Consider the following 21,929-nt stretch of genomic DNA (forward strand, 5'->3'; position numbering starts at 1 on the left):
GTGCTCAAGCAAATGATCATCATCTTTCTGGATTTCTATAAAAGAACAGAACATTAACTCTTTTCAACATCTTGGTTTACAATGGACCCCTTAAAATACGCATTGATACAAAGTAGATCTTTAGTGACAATCCTCTTTTATGAATATAAATAAAACACTATCCTTAATGTTTATTGCCCATTGAATGAAATACAATCATGTAAACAATTCAAATGATAAAAAATAGTTTTTATAGAAATCAAGTTGGATATGAAAGTGATGAATAGACACAGATTTGATATTTGCTTAAAGAAGTACATGAAAACATAAAACAAACATAACAGAAGGAAGACATTGAGACCAATAGACCACAGGAGTGATAAGACTTGCTAATTCCAGTGATTAGAGGTTAGATGTATTCATTTCATCCATCTTTACTGAAAGACAACTAAGTACTAGACAAAGTTGGAAATGTAAAACATGCCAAATGTTCTACTTGGGAGAAAACCATTTTTTACAGGTATATATGAAAGGGACCAGGGTACAGAAACACATTCTTTATGTTAATGGAGCCTGTATTCTAGCTCACAGCTCTCATCTTACAGTGTTGTCCTTGGTGGCGTGTAGGTGGCTGTGATGCCAGAAGCACTGCCACCCAGTGTTTAAAATACAAACAGGATCACCCATGGTGTACAGGTCTTAGTGGAATCTCCAGAAACAAGGACTGGGAGGAAGACCTGGTGATCAACTTCTGGAACATGAACTCCTCAGGTTTAATGGCAATGAAGTAACACTGAGGAAGTACTAAATCCTTAAAGTACAGTCAACAGTAATGATGTGGATGGAGGAAGAGCTTTGGGGACCTTCAATGCTTGACATGGCATGACTGAAAATGAGAAAAAAATAGCTGCTAACATCCTCTAATCATTGGAAAATGGCACACATGCAATATTATCATGAAAAATTTGCAAGTTGTCAAAACAAAACGGAACGGTAAAAAATTGATAGTGTATGCATTATTCAACTGTAATAGACTGGTACTGGCTATTTTTAATTAGGTAATCAAGTGGTTTATAAGGCTGAGATTGACAAATTCAAGAAGATTGGCATCATATTCATTATCCAAAAGCACACTTCAGTGTCTTCCCTGATGTATAATCTTGTCAGTGGTAGGCTAATATTCATATGCCTGCAAGCAAGACCAGTTAGTACAAGTGTTATTTAGTTTTGTGCGCCAATTAAAGCAAATATAGAAGCATTCACTAAGTTGGAGAAGAGTCCCAGTCACATTCTCTTAATTAAAAATCATGGCCACAATATCCTCTCATTATAGTGCTACCTTAATGATACCTCATACAAGCACAGGACTAATTACTATCTGCCAGCAGCTTTAACTACAAAAGCAGACATGTTGTTATTGTTCTCCCCGCTCAGGAGACAGTTACTCCACTCCACCTACCCTCAGCACTGGTCTTAAGTTGGTCATCCAATTATTTCAGGGATCCCCAAGGTAAAGATCCTGCCTACCTTGTTAGGTAGGTAGGTGTCTGCCTGTGCATGTGGGGGGGGGGGGGGTGTAGCAGGGGGAACTGCATGCCATGAGATTATATAAATTGGTGAAAGAATGCAAAGCCTTTTTATTTCTGCTCTTCAATTACACAACTCTCCTTTAGGAACCATCCAGAGGGCATTTAAGAGACAAAGTGATAGTTGATTCCTTTAGTGACAGCAACAAAGAGAACCTGATTGCTTTTAAAGCTAGGCATCTTTCAGCTGAGTAGCAAGAAGTCAGGCGCCTGAAGCAGCTGTACACTAACATCTTCCTGGAGGGCAGTTGTGGGGAAAACTCTATCTGGAGATTGCGCATTCGCAATTCTACCTTTGGAGCTTGTGGAGGTTTTCTTCCAACACTAGCACTGGTCTTCCAAGCCCTGTGGTCAGGAGTATAGAGATAAGGCTGCTCACACTTTCATCTAGGTTCTGTTTTCCACAATAAAGAAATTGATGGGAGAGGGGATAAAGGAGAGCTGATATCAAGGAATTCAAGAAGAAAATGTTTCAAACTGTGGTAGCAATTGTACAGTACTGCTCCATGTAATTGAACTATGGGATGTAATGATATCTGTAAGAGCACCCCCAAAAATATATTTTTAAAATATGTATTGAAAATTTCACATGAATTTTTCAGCCTGACATTGATCAATCATACAATGATGTACACTGATGAATGTAAAATTTGGGGAAAGTATCAGTAGTTGGAAAATGTGACCTTAGTAATAGAAATGACACGCAAGTTTACTGATAAAATTTTGGTACTAATGATGAATTCATAGCAAATTCCTTATTAAACACCAGAAATGGAAACTACACATATGGATCTTTCGGAATGGAACAAATGGAAATCATATCAACCACATCTATAGAAAGAAATGGTGGAGAAGCTCATTAGTCAAAACACGCCTAGGGGTTAACTGTGGAACAGATCATAAATCGCTAAAATCCAAGTAGAAGCTAGCCAAAGTAGCTAGAGCACAAGCTTAGAGACTATGTAAAGAATAAACTTGAGGAATAAAAGATTGACTGAGGACTAATGACAGAGACCAGATGGGATGTGGGATGACATGAAAGCCAACTTACACATGGAAATCAAAAGGCTACTCAAAATACAGAAAAGAGAGCAATATTGAATATACTATGCATTGTTTGAGTAACAGCAATAAAATCTATTGGAATATACTACAAAAATATTCTTTAGAAGCAGCAACGGTCATCGTTCGTGTATTGGAACCTGTTAAGAAATAGTGGGTCTAAGGAAGGCACACTGTAAACTAAGGAATACACAGCAGACATGTGCGTAATGAAGAAAGCAAGAATATAAGATGCTGATTGGAGGAACAGACAACTTCAAATAAAAATCTTCCAGGTAAAAAAATATTGAAGGTACAGTGCTAAAGTATGTTCTAAGCTGATAACAATTTTCTTGCTAGGAAGATGATTTTAGATACCTAAAAATAACAGAAGTCATAAATGTGTTTCACCAAAAGGAGTAAAATATGGAGAAACATGTCTGTTAAAGAATTCCAACAGAGAAAGAATTTGGCCATCTCTCTAAGAAAACAGAATAACTTATGTCACCTGCATGAAGAAAACTTTAAAGGAACAGGACAACTACACGAAAATGGACACCAAAACCTTTAGAGAAACTCCGAGGGGGGAAGCTAAGGAAGCCCAAAGGCGACCTGCTTATGGTGGGGGCTCAAGATCCAAGATGGTGCTGCACAATACAAACGGCAATCCACTCTTACTCAGTAGGGGATGAATGTGCTGAATTCAGAGGACAGTTATAAATTAAGAGTTATCTGTTTGGAGAGAGGCTTGCAAGATAGATTTTCATAGTAAAGTGGAAACATAAAAGAAGGGAATATTTCAGAATGTTAAAGAAAATTATGGCAGCAAACATATAATAGTGTAAAACAAGAAAATAGAAATCTCATCTCATAAGAGCTACAGGTGCACTTCCCTCAACATCTAGGACAAGTGAACTCTCACATTCAAAGTAGCACACACTTTTATGCAATTTCGGACACGTATCATAGATATGAGGCCTTCTCCTTGTTGAATCAACTACCCCAGCCAACTCCCCTTAAGGGATTTTGACCATGCATCTGAAAAAATTCCACTATAGCTTGCTTCTACTACCAAACACAGTTCTCTTGTTCCAACTGAGAGAAAGCTTCTGGGGTGACAACTAGATAACCTGTTTATGAGAAATTACAGACTCTTAGACACCAACATTAACGTAACGTTTGTAAAGCCTGTAGAATTTTGTATTTCTAGGAAAATAATGTTCAAAGGAACAAAGTAAATAGTGTTCTCTCAAGGGTAAAAGACCTAACCCACTAACCTAGGATGAGACAATGCAATGAGAATCGACCTCTTTGAGAATACCACAAACACCGCAAAGTTTTTAACACATAAGACAGGAAAAGCCAGTGACGAGGTCAATGACTTGAGAATTCTCCTCACCGATGGAAACCAGGTTGCGATAGTTCTCCAACATCACATCCTGATATAGGGTCTTCTGAGCAGGGTTCAGGAGCTGCCATTCCTCCCGGGTGAACTTTACAGCCACATCGTTGAATGTCAGTGGTTCCTGTAGTAAGAGGAGTCTACTAAATGAAGTATTTTCCATTTGAAAATTAAAAAAAAAACTCTTACAGTAAAGAAAACAAAACAGTAATAAAAACTACAGTGGTAGTTCATTCCATAATGTGCCATTAACCAAGGACAGGGTAGAAAATATCTGACCTTGCTTTACACTCACACAAAGTAGATAAACACCTATTTGTTATAAAATGGAATTAGGGTTTCTACCGGCATCACCATTATAAGAGGCTCGGTACCTTCAGTGACAAGAAGTATCAGGAACAGTGCAGATCGGGGAGGTCAAACATACCTCAACTCTCCAACATTTTTTGTCAACTCTAAAACAAGTCAGTCCTTCCACACCACTCTGTCTCACTTCTGGGTTTGATAATCTGTTGCTGTGGTCACCCAACACTCAATAGATCAAAGCGGTCTATTAATGAACAAGGTACAACTCAGGATCAGGAACAAGAAGCTATAACTCAGAACCAAGATCAGAATGTTCACAGATATTATCTCCCTTCCTGAGTGCAGAACAACTTTCTAAGCTCTTAATGGCCACTTTAGGACAAGCTCCTCTGGACAACCTTAGGACAAATTCTCCTCAGCCACCTTTGGACAGAATTACCTTTATTTTAATTGCAAGGTCCTCTTGAACCTGCCATCTTTCACCACATGCTCTCCAAGGGGCCCTCGTAGTTCTGTTGGGTGGACCTCTGGAGCCCTCCCAACCTTGCCTAGGCAGGGAAGGTGTTAGGTTGACCCAAGAAGCCATCATATCAAGAGGGAGAGAGAGAACTGCCTGCAGGCATGGTTTGAGAAGAGACAGTGAGAAATTAGCCTGTCATCTGAACTGTTGATTTGGTTTTGTTAGCCCCTGCAGCCACACAGTCCAGAATGAACCCACAGATTAGGGATTTGCAGCTTCCAGAAATTCATGAGCCATTTCTTTGAATGACAACTCTGAGCCACCTGTGTGAACTTACTTGAGAGCTTGCTCCACTCCATGAGCCAACAGCGTGCTGTCTGACCTTCCCAATTGGGTTCCTCAGCCCCTGCAACCTATTATGTGACCAGATTCAACAACTTCACCTTGTGGACTACTGTCCTGGTGATCTGGTTCATCAGCCTTTGCAAACACATCAATGAGGAGAACCTTTCAGACCAGCGGTTCTCAATCTATGGGTCTCAACCCCTTTGGGGGTCGAATGACACTTTCACAGGGCTTGCCTAAGATCATCAGAAAAGACATATTTCCAATGGTCTTAGGAACCAAGATACCGCTCCTCTATCTGTATCCAGGAAGTCCACCCACATGCAGATACGCCCACATTCGAGTACCGGGCGTGAAGACTATTACCCATGCTATACATGCTTCAAAACAAAATTTCATTTTTTTGTCATTAGAAATATTTCACAATATATAATTACATATTGTTTTCTGATTACTCACTATGTTTTAATTATGGTCAATTTGTAACAATGAAAACACATCCTGCTTACATTGTGATTCCTAACAGTAGCAAAATTACTACAAATTAGGAATGAAAATAATTTTATGATTGGGGGTCACAACGTTAGGAACTGTATTAAAAGGTGCGGCATTAGAAAGGTTGAGAACCACTGCTCCAGAGTGATACCTGACCTATGGACTTGGGACTCACCAGCTTCCACATCTTGAAGAGTTATTGACTTGATGGCTGTTTACTTTTGTGAGATACAGCAGGGCAGATCATGGACATCCTGAAGCTCTACCTCATAGTGAAGGTCTACTGCTGGTCCTGCAAAATGAACTGTAAGATTCTTGCATCAAGAGCTGTCCAATGAAGATGACGACCAGGGCAAAGGGGACACAGTGACAGGTCCACACAGAGCTTTCCAGCCAAGATCGTGGAACAGGCCGGCAAGATCAAGAGGACAGTATCACTAAGGAGCTGATATAGATGAATTGAAAAAGATGGAACCAAGAAATGAGCTTATATTCAGAAGGCACAATGTCTGAGAGGGACAGAGAGAACAAGCCTGCTCTGAAGAAGAGCAAATCTGCCTACATGTTTCCTTAATATGAATCCCAATGTGTAGCCTATTGATTCTGTTAGCAAGTTATATTTTGTTACTTAATAAAACTTGTACCTGTGATTCTGGACTATAATTTCTATGTGGCCACTGAAAAAAAATGAATGATCTGAGAAGGAGAGAACTGTGTAAAAATAACTGCTGTCAGAACTGGAAAACCATTGGAGGGTAGATTTATGTTTAAGTTCTGCCTCATATGAATCAGGGCTAATGCTGATGGTTGGTTCTCTCTCCTACATCTATAATTAGAGGAAGTGATAAGCCGTCAACCATTTTTAAATTAGTATTGCTACAAGGCCCATTTCAGATGCATTAATGAGAATGCTGCAGTTTGTGAGATTATTCAACACCACCTTCAGAAAGAAACATTACGGAAACTTACTCAGACAAAAAACCCATGGAATAATGGACTCTCCTAAAGAAGTGATCTTATTTCTCCTTAAAAACTGAGCATAGTGTTAAATTTGAATGATTCTCATGGGTTGGCCATAGAATAATGAATTATTAGTTGAAAGCTAATATCATCCAAAGAATCCTTAGTGATGTATTATGTTCAATGTCAGTAGTTTAGTGTTATTCCTGTGATCAACATATTCTTAATCTTCTCCATCTCAATGTTGAAGTCAGAGTCAAAGTTTATCTCTAATTTCTGCTATTTCAAATTTCCACTTTCCAAGGAACCAAATCAGTATTAACAGGCTTCTGCACTTCCAGTAGGAAATACAAAAAAGAAGAAAATGCAGCAGAATTACCTGAGCCTTGGTCATTTTCTTTGGTCCTTATAACACGGCCAGCAACTGGGATGCTCTATGCTTGTCTTAACTCTATCAGCTCCAATGATGCTCACAAATTTCAGTCTCTCATGAGGACATCCCAGAAATAATAATACCCAAACCAGGCACTTCTTTCTTCTTCCTCTAAGCTGCTGGTTGGTGAAAATCTGCAAGCTGCTACAATGCGAGAAATTTAGTTCCAGATGCTGTAAGGGTTCCTGTCCATCTTCTTAACACAGTCCCCAATACTGTTAACGATCTCCTTATTGAGTGACAGAAAACATGTTAATACCATGAGCAATAAAAGTGAAAACTCCTAATTTTCAGATCTGAGTAAAAGATGACTTTACAATAAATAGGGATTGGATAATCAAATATACATGTCAAAAAGAAGAAACAATAAATCTGGACCACTACCTCAAAGCACACAGAGAATTAATTCCTTACTGTGTGACTCTCAAGGAGAATGACAAATCAATGAACCTTTATGATGATTATGTTAATTAAAGCATCTGGAAAATTTGAAATGAGCTATATAACGAACTATTATAAACTGAAGATTATTTTGCTGGAGGAACTGTAAATTGTACAATCACTTTAGAAACACTTTAAAAATCACCATCAAGTAGAGTTACACATATAAGCACCCGATAGGACAAAGGAGAACGGTTCTACAGTGTTTCCAAGACTACAGAGCCACGACAGGCAGCTAATGGGTTAGCAGTCCAACACTTACCACTTGTCAAAACCACAGCTCCATATTAAACACATATATCACCTATTAGTTTGAAATTTAAATATGTATATATGAAGTAAGAAGTATACATCCCCCATAGTGAGTGCACTTTTGAACTCCAAGACAAATAACATTTTTAATGTAGCATTATTTACAATAACCCAATGCACTTAGTTTGCCTGTACGCCTTTCTAGCGATGGCCGCATAACTCCTTCCAAATGTTTAGGTGGGTGTGTCATTCGACAATGTGAATGAGGAAAAGGAGATCTGGTGGCATAGTGGTTACTGTTGGGCTTCTAACAGCAAGGTCAGCAGTTGGAAACCACCAATTTCTCCTAGAAAGAAAGATGGGGCTTTCTCCTTTCACGAGTGACATGGCTTTCTAGTCCACTAAAGAGTGACACTCTTGGAAACCCACATGGGGCAGTTGTACCCTGTCATATAGGTTTGCTATGAGTCAGTGTTAACTTGATGGCAGAGTTTGGTTTTTTGGTTTAAGAGAATTGTGAAAATTGCCAAACAATAGATTGGTACCCTTGAGACTTGGAGTTATGCAAATAAGCTGCCTGACAACCTAACCTGGAGCTGAGTCACACTGGACATCCTGTTAGGTTTAACTGAGACATTTCTGAGACACAAATTGGGATCTCACTACCATCCAAAAAAAAAAAAAAAAGAGAGAGCGAGCCAGGAGTAGGGGCCTTTGGATCCCAGATTCTTGCACTGAAACTCTTCAATGTAGAAGACAGAGAGCTGTGCCACAAGAGAAGAAGTGATGGGGAGAAGCAGCAACACAGACATGGTGGCAGCAGAACCAAGAGACTGAGACAGAGCAGTGCAATTCCCAGGCCACAGAACAAGAGAGCTGAGTGCCTCTGGGCAGGAGGTTAATACATGAAGTTGTATACATCTGAGTATTTATCTGGGGAACCAGATCTGCCAACCTACACAGAGTTCCATGAGGCTAAGGGACAGAGTGGGCACTTATCTGCAGAACTAAAAGACCTTTGAAACACTTGCCCATTCAGGACAGAAGCCAAAGGGCTGCAGGGCCTGACTTTAGCTGCAGGTATGGCTGTCAAGATGCTGTCCCAAAGTAGAACTGTATCTTGAGTCATTTAGGATCCAAATTGTGTGTTAGGGTACAAAAGTTACCCCTATGCCAAATATAACTTAAGGAGAACATTTATTGAACTTTAAGAGAAAACAAAAGACAAACACACACCGTATGGATAAGTGAGACCATTAGCACGAGGTCAAAATAACAACTGAGTATTCACAGCCTGGGCCCTGGGTAACAGGGCAGAGAACAAAAGGCATGTCCCAGATCATGACTGGTGGCAGATCAATACATCACAGGTACAGGTGGGACTTCAGCAGCAGGAAAGGGACCATAATTAGGACGTGCACCTTATTCAATAGAAGAGCTTACAAGACTGGTCCAGGACCTTCATACACAAGCAATCAAGGCAAGACTCATGACAATGCCCCTTGTTCTGTCCTCAGTAAGGTGACCTCCATCAAGCATACACCTAGGCAGGCCCATGGAGAGGGCTGGCTGCAAAAGAGTGCAGGCAATCTACTTTCTCATGCATTCTCCCGGAGGGGGAGATGCTCTGTATCATTGGTTAATGATCAGAGAGAATTTAATGGCGGCTTAATCAAAGTGGGGACGCAGCAAATGGACACTGAGGTATCACTGTCGTCAGTAACCCAAACCTAAAACCCCACTCACTGCCATCGAGTGGATTCCGATTACAGCGCCCCTTTAGGAGAAGTTGGAACTGCCCCAGGTGGGTTCCCGAAAGTGTAACTCTTTACAAGGGTAGAAACCCTGCTTTTCTGTCCAGGTGTGACTTGTAATTCCGAACTGCTGACCTTGCAGTTAGCTGCCCAATCTGTAACCACTTAGGCCACCACTTTTTGCAAATTGGAGGGCTCAGAACTTAAGAAGCTCTAATACAATTATAAACGGTTGTCCATCCAGTGAATTCTGTCATTCAGGGAGAGGCGCAAAGCCCTCTGGCCCTGACGGGCAGGGCACCCCGGGTGATTGTGTGTGGGCGCTCTCCCCGTCGGACCCCAGAAACCATGGCTCCCGCCTGCTGCCCCCCTCCTCCCCAGCTCCTCTGCCCCGCCTCGCCCTCAGGAGCCCGGGTCCTGACGCCGCACGTCCGCGCGTCGCTCGCCCTGTTTCAGAGGCAGACACGCACTTGTTCTCCTCACTCACCGTCGTCCCGACAACTTACACTACTTCCCAAAGTCTCTACCGCGCCGCCGGTGCGCAGGATCCTCCTCAAACTCCCGCCGCAGCTCCCGGCGCGACGGGGACGCTGTGCGTGACTATGGCGGCCGCCAAAGGCCAAAATACACGCCAGATGCTGGCGACACGCACTTCCGGCCCCGCCCTTCACAGACTTGGTGGAGGGCGCCCTGCTTAGATACTTGCTGTACAAGAGGAAAGAGTGAGTGAGTGAGTGAGTGAGTGAGTGAGTGAGTGAGTGAGTGAGTGAGTGAGTGAGTGTGTGTGTCCCACTTGTTCTAATTTCATACACCTTATTTGCAGGGCCTTACCTATTCTTTGGTTGGGAAGGACAAAGCAGTGGACAGAAAGGCCATATAAAAGCAATCCATCACTCCACTCTGGTTCATGAGGTTAGTCACTCACTTTCAAATACATATATATTTTTTCTGCTGTGAAATATCAACTAGTTTTGGAATTTTATTGTTTGGGATCATTTAAATGATGTTTTCACTGACTTTCATATATTTTTTCAACATATATATGTACATATATGTACACACTATACTTTACATTTCTCATTATACAGTCATAGCTATAAAACAGGAAGTCTTGGTCATTATCTCTGATGTTCAATTTGGTAGGGTGGTAACACATGTCTAGCTAACACATGAAATGTGATCAATATAAATAAAAAACTGGATTGTAAATTTTAAGGTTTGTTTTTTGAATCGTCACAAAGTAGTGCCATCATGTTATTGCTAATTTATTTATGAATTAAAAACTCATAAAAATTTAAGGATTGTTTAATAACCTGTGGGGAGATACGCGTTTATGGTGTAGTTTAATTATTTGAATAATTCACAGTGGAATAGATTTGCAATCAGCATAAAGGTGAGTACTATAAGCTGGAGGTCAGATATACACTACCGTTCTCCAACTCCTTCACCATTTCTAAACCCATCAATTCTCTGTGCTTCACTCCCTGCTCAGCTGGGTTTGACAAATCCATCCACTAGCTGCACAGACTCACACCACACTCACAGGTATGTAGTTAATTGGAGGTTGAAAACAGGTTATACATTGGGATGAAACTTAATTTGAAATCAGGGGCTCGAGTGGGAAAAGAATACTTTGAAAATGATGATGGTGGCATATGTGCAAATGTGCTTGACACATGTGAGGAACATATGGATTGTGATAAGAGATGTAAGAGCCCCCCAAAAAGGTATTTTTTTAAAGAAAAATAAAAATTTGAAAGTAACAAGATACAAATTGTATGTAGTTGGCTAACCAGGGGAGCTTTCGAAGCAGATAAACCTTGGAACAAAAATATTCCCTGTTGATACAATTCTTGATCAGAGCATCGGACAGTTCTCTACCAGTGGGGTCTCTCTGCTGCTCACTGGTCTAACTCCAGGTCAGTACAGAAGTTCTGCATTCGGTCTCTGCACTAGCAACCTCTCTACTGCTATGTGACCTAGCTCACAGGCAGTGGATAGCAGGTTTCTCAGCCCTTTCCTGATATCTACATTGGGTAGCTCAGGTGCCAGAATCCCTGCCATCAGATTCTCTGTTACTAACTGACCTGGAAGATCTTCTAGTTAGACCTCTCCACTGTACTGCCACTTGACTCACTACCTTCCTGCAATCACGGGATCACATCCTAAACAATAAAGTTTACAGACACGGTATCACATTTGTGACCATTCTGCTTACACATGGCTCTGCATTATGGTCAACCTACTTCCCAGCCAGTATGCTTTCTGTCATCCAAATGACTCAACCATAACCATCACCCATTTGTTGTTGTTACCTGCCATCCAGTTGGTTACAACCCCATAGGGAACTGTACACAACAGAACAAAGCACAGCACGGTCCTGTGCTTTCTTTAACATTGCTCCCATGCTTCAGCCCATTGTTGTAGACACTGTCAGTCCAGTTCCTTGAAGGCCTTCTTCTTTCCATACCCCTTCACTTCACTCCAAGTTAGTTTGTCCTTTGAGCAATCCCAGGTACTTTCAACTGTCTTCTTCAGGACCACAGTTCAAATGGATAGATTTTTTTGGTCTTACTTTTTCAACGCCAAACTTTTAAAACTCACATGCAAATCATTTTTCAGGCACTAAGTTAAAATTTCGCTTTTGGGCACTGAAAGTTGTCAGTTCTCAGCAGAACTCTAGGTCTCTTGGCAAAGCAGAGCTGTGGTCTAAAGATGCTTTTGCTCTGTGTTCTCCTGTGCCAAGTGACAGTTCCCTAAGGTGGGAGATTCAGATATCTGACCTGGGTCTACAGGGATGGTTGTAACTGCAAGTGATTGACAGAGACCAATTATCTTTATTTACAGGAGTGCAGCCTCAGCAGTCGAGAACAAGACTGGTGAAGCCCTCCCAGAAGCAGTCCCTCACCTGCACTGTCTCAGTTTTCTCCATCACCAGAATTTCCTGCTGGAACTGGATCTGCCAGACCTCAAAAAAGGGACTGCAGTGGATGTGAGCGATATGCTATGGAGTAGTACAAGTTATAACCCATCCTTCCAAAGCCAGAGACACACTAGGAATCAGTTCTTCCTGCAGTTGCACTCCATAAACACTCAGGACACGGCCATGGATTACTGTGCAAGGAGCACAGTGAGGGGATGTCAGTGTGAGCTCAGACACAAACCTCCCCTGCAGGGGAGACATGGGCAGCAGGGGGCACACAGGACCCACTGAGCACAGACGTGTTAGAATGAGCACTTCCTCTCTTAGCTCTCAGCATCCCCCGGATAGTTTTTCTCTAAATTTCTCCTCACTGCAGGCTTAATAGGAGAAACTAGCATTCTCTGTTTGTAGTCCAAATATTAAAAGTGACCCCGACCCTTCATTGGCATCCCATATGATCAATTTTCCTTCTTGGCATACAGATTATCATGATTATTATCATTTATCTGTTCGTCAAAACTTGTTGAAGGGTCAGGTGTCTGACTGCTTTGCTCCCTCTGCAATGTGAGTAGTGACTGGCTGATTTTCTATGTCTGAGATAATTACTGTGGGGACACCTGGGGCTGAACTTGTGACATGTCATTAGTGATGCTTGCTACTCATTGTCTCGGTTTATGCAGACACAAGTGTTCCAGGCAGAGAGAGATCTCTAACATAGGAAACAGGGGAACTGGAATGACCCGTCTGGTTGGAGGTGTCATTTTTGAGATTACTCTTTGGAGCATAATGAAGCAAACATTCAATGGAAGGAAACTTTAATTTTAAAAATAGCAAATTTGCCACAAGAGGAAGAAATTGCAGACTAACATCTCAGAATGCTCTTTAGAATTGAGAATAGTGGGACTTCTCACATATTTTGAACCTGCGATCAGAGAATCCAGTTCCTAGAGAAGGACATCCTGCTTGACAGAATGTCAGCAAAATAGGGGAAAATGCTTAATTAGATATACAGAGAGTGGCTACAAAATTGTTCTCTAGGAATAAGTGGGGACAGTCCAAGATGTGGCAGTTTATGTTTTTTTTTCTGATGTACATAGAACCATGATGATCAAAGCTGACACCAAAGCACCCAACAACATCTCTGATGAAGTGTGGTGCAGAACGTTTAGATTAATGCTGTTTAGTCAAGTAATTACCTAAATTAAGAATATATTATAGTTTTTTACACTCACAAAGTGTTAAATTGTTTAATGTTTAACATTCAGTATACATACCACTCCTTATTCAGTTTACCTGTATGGCTATTAATCAGGAAAACTATGTGCAATAAATACATAATAAATGTGATATACAAATGAATACAATTGGGGACTCCACTATCATCCACAGTTTCCTGCAAAACAGAATCTCACCATTTAGACAAATGCAGTCCCTCCTCCTCTTACTTTCCAGGCATCTTTGGGAAATGATTCACTAGACCTTACTCTCAGGTATCTCTGGGTGAGTGTGAATCACCTGTTATATGGTGAGCAGAATAGAGTGTAATCCTTCACAGAGGGACTCCACATAGACCAATGGAGTAAATTTTAAAGTAAAAATTATATGCTTATACAACTGAGGTAAACTTATTTTATATAAGAGTATTAATCCCTAATAAAATGTAAAAAAAGAAAAGAGGAGAAAAAAATGATTAGGGCAAAGACTGTACAGATGTGCTTTATACAATTGATGTATGTATATGTATGAACTGTGATAAGAATTGTATGAGCCCCTAATAAATTGTTAAAATTAATAAAAAAAAGAGTATTAAATCCTCTTAAGTGAAGTAACCATTAAATAAATGATTCTGTAAGAATTAGATTTCCAAGGCGGCGGAACTACGCGGGCCGGAGGGAAGCTGAGCCGCCGCGCACCGGCCTAGCTATGTCGGAAACGGGTGACGAGCAGCCAATGGAGACGACCGGCGCCACGGAAAACGGGCACGAGGCCGCCCCAGAGGGCGAGTCGCCGGCCGGGTCCGGCACCGCGACCACGACCACGACGGCGACTGCGACTGTAGCCACCACGGCGACCGCCGCCACCCCGGCCGGCAATCAGAATGGCGCCGAGGGAGACCAGATCAACGCCAGCAAGAACGAGGAGGACGCGGGAAAAATGTTTGTTGGTGGCTTGAGCTGGGATACCAGCAAAAAGGATCTGAAAGACTATTTTACCAAATTTGGAGAGGTTGTTGACTGTTCAATAAAAATGGATCCTAACACTGGACGGTCAAGAGGGTTTGGGTTCATCCTCTTCAAAGATGCGACCAGCGTGGAGAAGGTACTAGACCAGAAGGAGCACCGGCTGGATGGTCGGGTTATTGACCCTAAAAAGGCCATGGCCATGAAAAAGGATCCGGTGAAGAAAATCTTCGTTGGGGGTCTGAATCCTGAGGCCACTGAGGAGAAGATTAGGGAGTACTTTGGCGAATTTGGAGAGATTGAGGCCATTGAGCTTCCCATGGATCCAAAGTCTAACAAAAGACGAGGCTTTGTTTTTATCACCTATAAAGAAGAGGAACCTGTGAAGAAGGTTCTGGAGAAAAAGTTTCACACTGTCAGTGGAAGCAAGTGTGAAATCCAGGTGGCCCAGCCCAAAGAGGTCTACCAGCAGCAGCAGTACGGCTCTGGGGGCCGTGGAAACCGCAACCGAGGGAACCGAGGCAGTGGTGGTGGTGGTGGAAGTGGAGGTCAGAGTCAGAGTTGGAATCAGGGCTACGGCAACTACTGGAACCAGGGCTACGGCTACCAGCAGGGCTACGGGCCCGGCTATGGCGGCTACGACTACTCGCCCTATGGCTATTACGGCTACGGCTACGACTACAGTCAGGGTAGTACAAATTACGGGAAGAGCCAGCGACGCGGTGGCCACCAGAATAACTACAAGCCATACTGAGGCCGTGGCAGGCACGACAGCTGACCGCGCCGCTCCGTTTGGATATCAGTGAACACAATTATGTACCAAATTTAACTTGGCAAACTTTCTATGGCCTGTCCCATGTGCATCTTATTTAAAATTTTCCCCTGGAAATCACTCTCCTGTTTACTATTTCCAGAGCTAGTTGTGTTAGCAGCGTGTGGTGTATCAGAGGCCGAGCAGCATCGTGGGCCTAATTTAACACCAGGTTCCCCCAAACCCGAGGGGTGGGTGTGCGCCCTGCTGCTGCTCTGTATCCTGGGCCTGCAGGCCCTGGTGGGTAAAGAGTAAACTTGTATCTTAGGAAACCAGTGTCACCTTTTTTCACCTTTTAATTTTATATTATTTGTGTCATACATTTCCTGTTAACGGAAGTGTTAATTTTACTGTACTTTTTGGTACCTTTTTGGGAATCTAATGTATTGTAAGGTATTTTACACGTGTCCTGATTTTGCCACGACCTGGATATTGAAGCTATCCAAGCTTTTGAAATAAAAATTTAACCCCCCCCCTAAAAAAAGAATTAGATTTCCACGTGCAGAAGAATGAATCCGTGTATCAGATCATGTCCCCCACCCGCCACACACAGGCATACAACTAAAAATATCCAAAGATCTAAGCATGAACAATAAAGTCATTTTTAAGTAATTTTAAGAGTGTGATTTAAAATTTTTATTTAATGAGAAATAACCATATGACAGCAGAAGCAAGAAGCATAAACGACAAAGTAGGTTAAAGTCTGTCTTATCACAAAACTGGCTTGTGACCCAAGACCAGAGGCACAAGTGTGGGTAAAAATACTAATAATTATGGCTAACGGGGGCTGTATAATCTATCTGTGGGGTCAGTTAAATTAAAGACATAAAAGTTAACTCAGAAGCTTATGATGAGTAAATTTTGTTATCAAATTGTTAATCTTCAAAGACTTTTTTTAAACTAAGGAAATAGAACATGAAACACATTATGAACTCTGAACACAATGGAAACCTGCAATGATGGGCACATGTGTGGATAGAAGAACTGAGGAACTGTTCCCCATTGGGACATTGTGCTCACCTATTCTTTTAGGTATGAAGAGTTGTCCTCTGATAGTTTCATAGGAAAATCTTACAAATTTCACACTATAGCATTGAAGTAGCCTACCTCAAATTCTTTGTTTTTTCCCCCTAAGAGCTCAAAGAACATGGTCAAAGAGCATGAGGTGAGTCTCTGGGGGATACACAGCTGAAATTTTAAGAATTCCATTTGTAGTTTTACACCTATAAAGTTAAGATGGTAATGGTGCCTCTACCCACATTTGTGTATTTATTCAAAAATGCAATAAAGTGCTGTGTTCTCTCCATTTAGTATAGTAAAATTATACATACCTTACTTTACCCAGAATGCAGTGTCCTTCCAAAAGCACATCCAAAAAGCATCAGTGCCATTGAGTCATTTCCTCTCAAAGACACAAGGGGCCAGAGTAGCACTTCCCCTGTAGGAGTGTTAAGTTGCAAATCTCAGTGGGAGTGGAAAGCCTCATCTTCCTCCCAATGAACCACTGGTGGTTCAAACTGCTGACTTTGTAATTAGCAGCCCCACTCATCATAAACAACACGCCTGAGACTCCCTATGATACTTAGGACATTCTTATCTGCTCTTGTGATGACCTTCTCAGCAGTCATGCACTTCACTTACTGGTGTCAACCCTTCCTTCTGCTGATAAAACAACCCAGCCCTGGGAGAAGTGCCTCAACTCTGGAATTCCCAGGTGTCCAAATTCAATTATCAGGACTGAACACAAGTCACCTTTGAGTGCTGATCCGGGTTTTCCTTGTTACTATGTTAAAAAGTGATTTTACAGAGAAAAAGCAAGCGTGAATGTGCATGGTGGAGAGACACAGTGGATGTGTGTGAGGATTTTGCTGACTGGAATGTCCCTATGTTTGCAGGTGTCCAGTGTGAGATGCAACTGGTGAAGGCTGCGAGAAGCTGGAGGCAAACTCTTGGGGGGAAAAACTGTCTACTTCTTGGACTAGTGGGGCAGGATCATCACTTCCTTCAGCTGAGGCAGGGCCCCATGGAAGGGTGCTGACAGCTCAAGGAGCGGATGCAACAAGTGTCGTGTCCTTCACCTAAGGGACAGTTGACAGTTCCCCCCTTGTTCCCTGTAAAATCGCTGAAGCAGGATGACCTGCAGATCAGCTATGCTCCTTCTTCCCAGCTTCCGACTCCCCTCGACTAGCCATGAAATTCCTTATGCCTTGCCCGTATAAATTAATGCGCTGCAGTTGCTGGGAAGCCTCCTTCCTCATCAGGGAAAAGGCTCCACCTGCCTCAGCTTCTTGTATCAGGTCTCCTGTCTTTCTTCCATCCCCCACCATCCTCCTTCCTGTGCTCCTGGTCGATGCAACCCTTGTGGATTTCCAAATGTAAACTTTGAGCAACAGGTTGGCCCCAATTTGACCCAACATGTTGTTGGCAGTAGCCTGGTTTCTATCTAATAAAGTCACTATTACTTACAGATCCTAAGCCAAACATCACAAAGAGGTGAATTCATTTCAAATACAGATACCATCCCAAATGGACACTTTCTTATGTCTTTTTGAAAAATTGGTTGTTAGGACAGGGGCTCAAACTCACACTCAGATGCGTGACAATTTCCCCCTGAAAGCATTTTATTGGGAGCTCTTACAGAAATCATACCAATTAACGCCGGTCTTTTCTTTCTTTCCAACTATTTGTATTTTTATCTCTGTAATATTATATTATCCTTGCTATTGAATTTTTTCTCTTTATACTGCTTCTGTTTGTTTTCCAGGTTGCTAAGCACAGAAGGAATAGGAGCATAGACATAAGAACTACTGCAAGGGTTTATAGGGGATGGAGAGGTTAGGGCGGGAGTTAGGGAGAGTAGGTTTGAGGGAGCAAATGATGCATGTGGGATGGGGAGGGAGCACTCTTTAGAACTGATGATGATTACACAACTCATTTTAAAAGTGCTTTAGCCATGGAGGCAGGAGTGAACGTTCAAAAATAATTTGATTGGGCAATGAGTGTACAACTCTTATTATGATTGAACTACTGAACTGTGTGATATGTGGATTACATGCCTATAACACTATTAAATTGTTTCGAATGAATAAAACCATAAAAATAAATCCACAGATGATCATGTACTGTAGTTAGGAGGCTAGAACATAATATGTCAATAGTATTTTTTTTCTTTTTCTTTATTGTCTTTTATAATAACCCCTTACTGTATTTCTTGCCTCTCAATACATGATATTCTAGATATTATCCCAGTCATCAGATTTCCTGTAATTAGTGTTCAATGCATCAAGTCTGGTCTTCAGATGTTTTTGAGGTTCAAGTGGGATAGACTCAAAGGTTGTACTTTGGCTCTCCTGGACTTGTTTTCATTTGATTCCGTTTCAACCTGAATTTACTTATAAGGCCTGTCCCACAGTCAACATGGGCCTGGTTTTAGCTGCTGATAGTGAGCATGTCCATTGTCTCTTCTCACAGATGGAGTCAGTCTGTGCATTCCATCTGGAGAAGGTCATGTTATAGTCACCTTTTGTGTTGTTGGCAAAAGGTATTTGCAATGAAGAAGTTGTTGATCTTGCAAAGTTCTGTCGTGTGATTTCCAGCTACATTTCTATCACCAAGATCATATTTTCCAATTACTCTTCCTTCCTTTTTCTTTCCAATTGTCAACAATTATCAAAGTATCTTGATTGCATGTGTGATTTCAGACTGCACACATTGGCAGAATTCTTCAATTTCTGCATCAGTAAATTTAGTAATTGATGCATAAATTTTAATGGAAGTTGTATTGATTGGAGTTTCTTATATCTGGATAGACATTATCCTATCACAGACAACATTGTTCTTCAAGATAAAATTTGAAATACCATTTTTAATAATTAATGCAATGCCATTCCTCTTGACTTTGTAATTCCTGGCATAATTAAACTGTATGATTTTCTGATTCAAAATGGTCAATACAGACTATTGTAGTTCATTAATGCATAGGTATCTGCCTTTATGTACACCATTTAGTTTTTGATGACTTCTAATTGTCTTAGGTCCATACTCTGTACACTCCAAGTTTCAATGACTAAATGATATTTTCAGTGGTTTCTTCTTATTTTGAATCCTGCCCCATCAGCAAATGAGGATTCTGAAGGCTTTCCTCCCTCAGGCTTTATCGATCGACAGCATTATGGTCCACAGTGCTTTGAGAAGGCACTTCTTCCTCAGTCGTGTTTTGAGTGTCTTCCAGCCTGAGGGGCTCGTCTCTCGGCACTATCTTTGACAATGCTCTTGTTCTATGCATGCAGATTTCAGTATCGCACACGGTTTCATAGCTATCCATATGTTTCCCTTGGCTAATTTATATGAAAGGGAAAACTTACTCCTTGTTTGCAGTCTGGAAGCTCTGTTGAAACCTGTTCCCTTGGTTACTTTGCTGGTACTTGAAATACCAGTGGCATAGCTTCCAGCATCACAACAACACACAAGGCGCCACAGGATGACAAACCGACAGGAAAGTGATGCCCCAGTGAGGGTCGCAGCAGTACATCAGTGCAATACCATGTGGAGTGTTTCCACAAGTTGCTGAAGCACGCATCTATGCCAAGAAGTTTGGAATACAGTGACTCATCCAACTGACTGGAAAAGAGCCATGTTTGCACTCATTCCAAAGAAAGGTTATCCAACAGAAGGTGAAAATTATTTTAAAAATCACTGACATCAAATGCAAATACATTAACAGGAAACTCTCAGAGATTCAGGCTTGATTTAGAAGAGGTTGTGGAGCAAGGGACACCATTGCAGATCTCAGGTGGGTCTTGGCTGGCAGGGGAGAGATCATGATCACGAAGGTGATTTTCCCAGGGCGAGGCTTATTCATTGCACTCCGGATGTGCTGACCCCTGCGATTTCCCCAAATGTGGGAAACGCGACTGCATAATTTGTGGTAGTGGGGGACTGCGGTCACGCTCTTCCTTTGGTCATGCTTCAGAGCAGACCTGTCCTTGGAGAGGGATCTTACGCTTGGTTAAGGAGAGGGCCATAAACAAAGACCCTGGAAAAGATGGATTGACGCAGTGAATGCTGTCAATAGTATGTTTTATTGAATAAAATAGAGGGAAGGTTTGCGGGGGTGGGGAGAGGATAGGTGATTTGTTCTTCAGGAGAAAGGACTAAAATATTTCACAGGTTTAATATGGGGAGATTCCAGTAGATGAGATGTCACACTTCTCATTTACAGAGCTAAGGCACAGATTCAAGAGATAAGTGGATAACAATTTGGGGCCAAGTTGAGACCCAACAAAATAAAACCAGGGTCTTTAAGGTCAAGACTTCTGAGTACGCACTGTTGTATCTGAAAAGTTTGACCCTAATTATCCACTATTGATAAGTGCCAATTGGACAAGGCCACATAGACTTTCCCTGGTACCTAGAGAGTAAAGCTACTTCAAACATGTTAGGAAACTGAGAGCTACAGGCCTAAGTACTATGAGACCCACTGGATCAGATACAAATGTCCTCAGGAATTGTGGTTTCAAGGAGTCATAGCCATATCCTTTACATGGAAAACCTTATGTGTCCTTGTTTCAGACCAGGCTGCTAGTGGTGCCATTGACGAGTCACAATACATTGATCATAGTTCTAGTTAAGATTTCTAGAAATAATTTCATCACCTCAATATGTATGCGGTTCCTTGTGCAGTTAACAGCTACCAAATGCTCTGTCTCACTATCACTTACCAAAAACGTATTTAGTGTTCCTCCTGAAAGGAGTCTCTGCTCTTCCTTCAGAATGTACATTGAAATATTACTCATGGGGTCACAAAATGCCTCAAGCCCACAAAATGCCACAGGCTCTTAAAAACAAGTTGACACATTCTTTTTTTTCAAATCGTCTTATTAGGGACTCATACAACTCTTATCACAATCAATACACACATCAATTGTGTAAAGCACATATGTAAATTCATTGTCCTCATCATTCTCATAACATTTGCTCTCCACTTAAGGCCCTGGCATCAGGTCCTCATTCTTTCCCCTCCCTCCACACTCGCTCATGAACCCTTGATAATTTATAAATTATTATTTTGTCATGAATTTCCCTATCCGAAGTCTCCCTTCACCACTTTTCTGTTGTCCGTCACCCAGGGAGGAGGTCACATGTAGATCCTTGTAATCAGTTCCAACTTTCCAACCCACTCTCTCCCTCTACACTCCCAGTATCACCACTCACACCACTGGTCCTGAATGGATCATCCACCCTGGATCCCCTGTGTTTCTGGTTCCTATCTGTACCACAGTACATCCTCTGGTCTAGCCAGACTTGCAAGGTAGAATTGGGATCATGATAGTGGGGTGAGGAGGAAGCATTTAGGAACTAGAGGAAAGTTGTATTTTTCATCATTGCTACATCACACCCTGAGTCTCCTCCCCGAAACCCTTCTGTAAGGGGATCTCCAGTAGCCTACAAATGGGCTTTGGGACTCCACTCCACACTCCCCCCCCCCCCGCCCTTAGTCACTATGGTAAGATTTTTTGTTCTGATGATGCCTGATACCTGATCCCTTCGACACCTCGTGAT

At 41.8% G+C, this 21,929-nt stretch overlaps 1 long non-coding RNA gene, 1 other non-coding gene and 1 pseudogene across 2 annotated transcripts; all 3 read left to right on the top strand.

The window, feature by feature from the left end:
- The first annotated feature begins 10,277 nt into the window (after nucleotides 1-10,277).
- LOC142427834 (uncharacterized) lies at nucleotides 10,278-14,053 on the top strand. Its single transcript, XR_012780100.1, has 2 exons — nucleotides 10,278-10,366; nucleotides 12,302-14,053. It is a non-coding gene; the product is annotated as an uncharacterized LOC142427834 (long non-coding RNA).
- Nucleotides 14,054-14,263: 210 nt separating this feature from the next.
- LOC142427781 (heterogeneous nuclear ribonucleoprotein A/B pseudogene) lies at nucleotides 14,264-15,829 on the top strand (annotated as a pseudogene).
- A 4,334-nt stretch (nucleotides 15,830-20,163) lies between these two features.
- Nucleotides 20,164-20,327, top strand: LOC142428186 (U1 spliceosomal RNA). The gene has a single exon (XR_012780157.1). It is a non-coding gene; the product is annotated as a U1 spliceosomal RNA (small nuclear RNA).
- Nucleotides 20,328-21,929: the final 1,602 nt, after the last annotated feature.

The sequence above is a fragment of the Tenrec ecaudatus genome, chromosome 15 (genome assembly GCF_050624435.1).
Source record: "Tenrec ecaudatus isolate mTenEca1 chromosome 15, mTenEca1.hap1, whole genome shotgun sequence".
Lineage (NCBI taxonomy): Eukaryota > Metazoa > Chordata > Mammalia > Afrosoricida > Tenrecidae > Tenrec > Tenrec ecaudatus.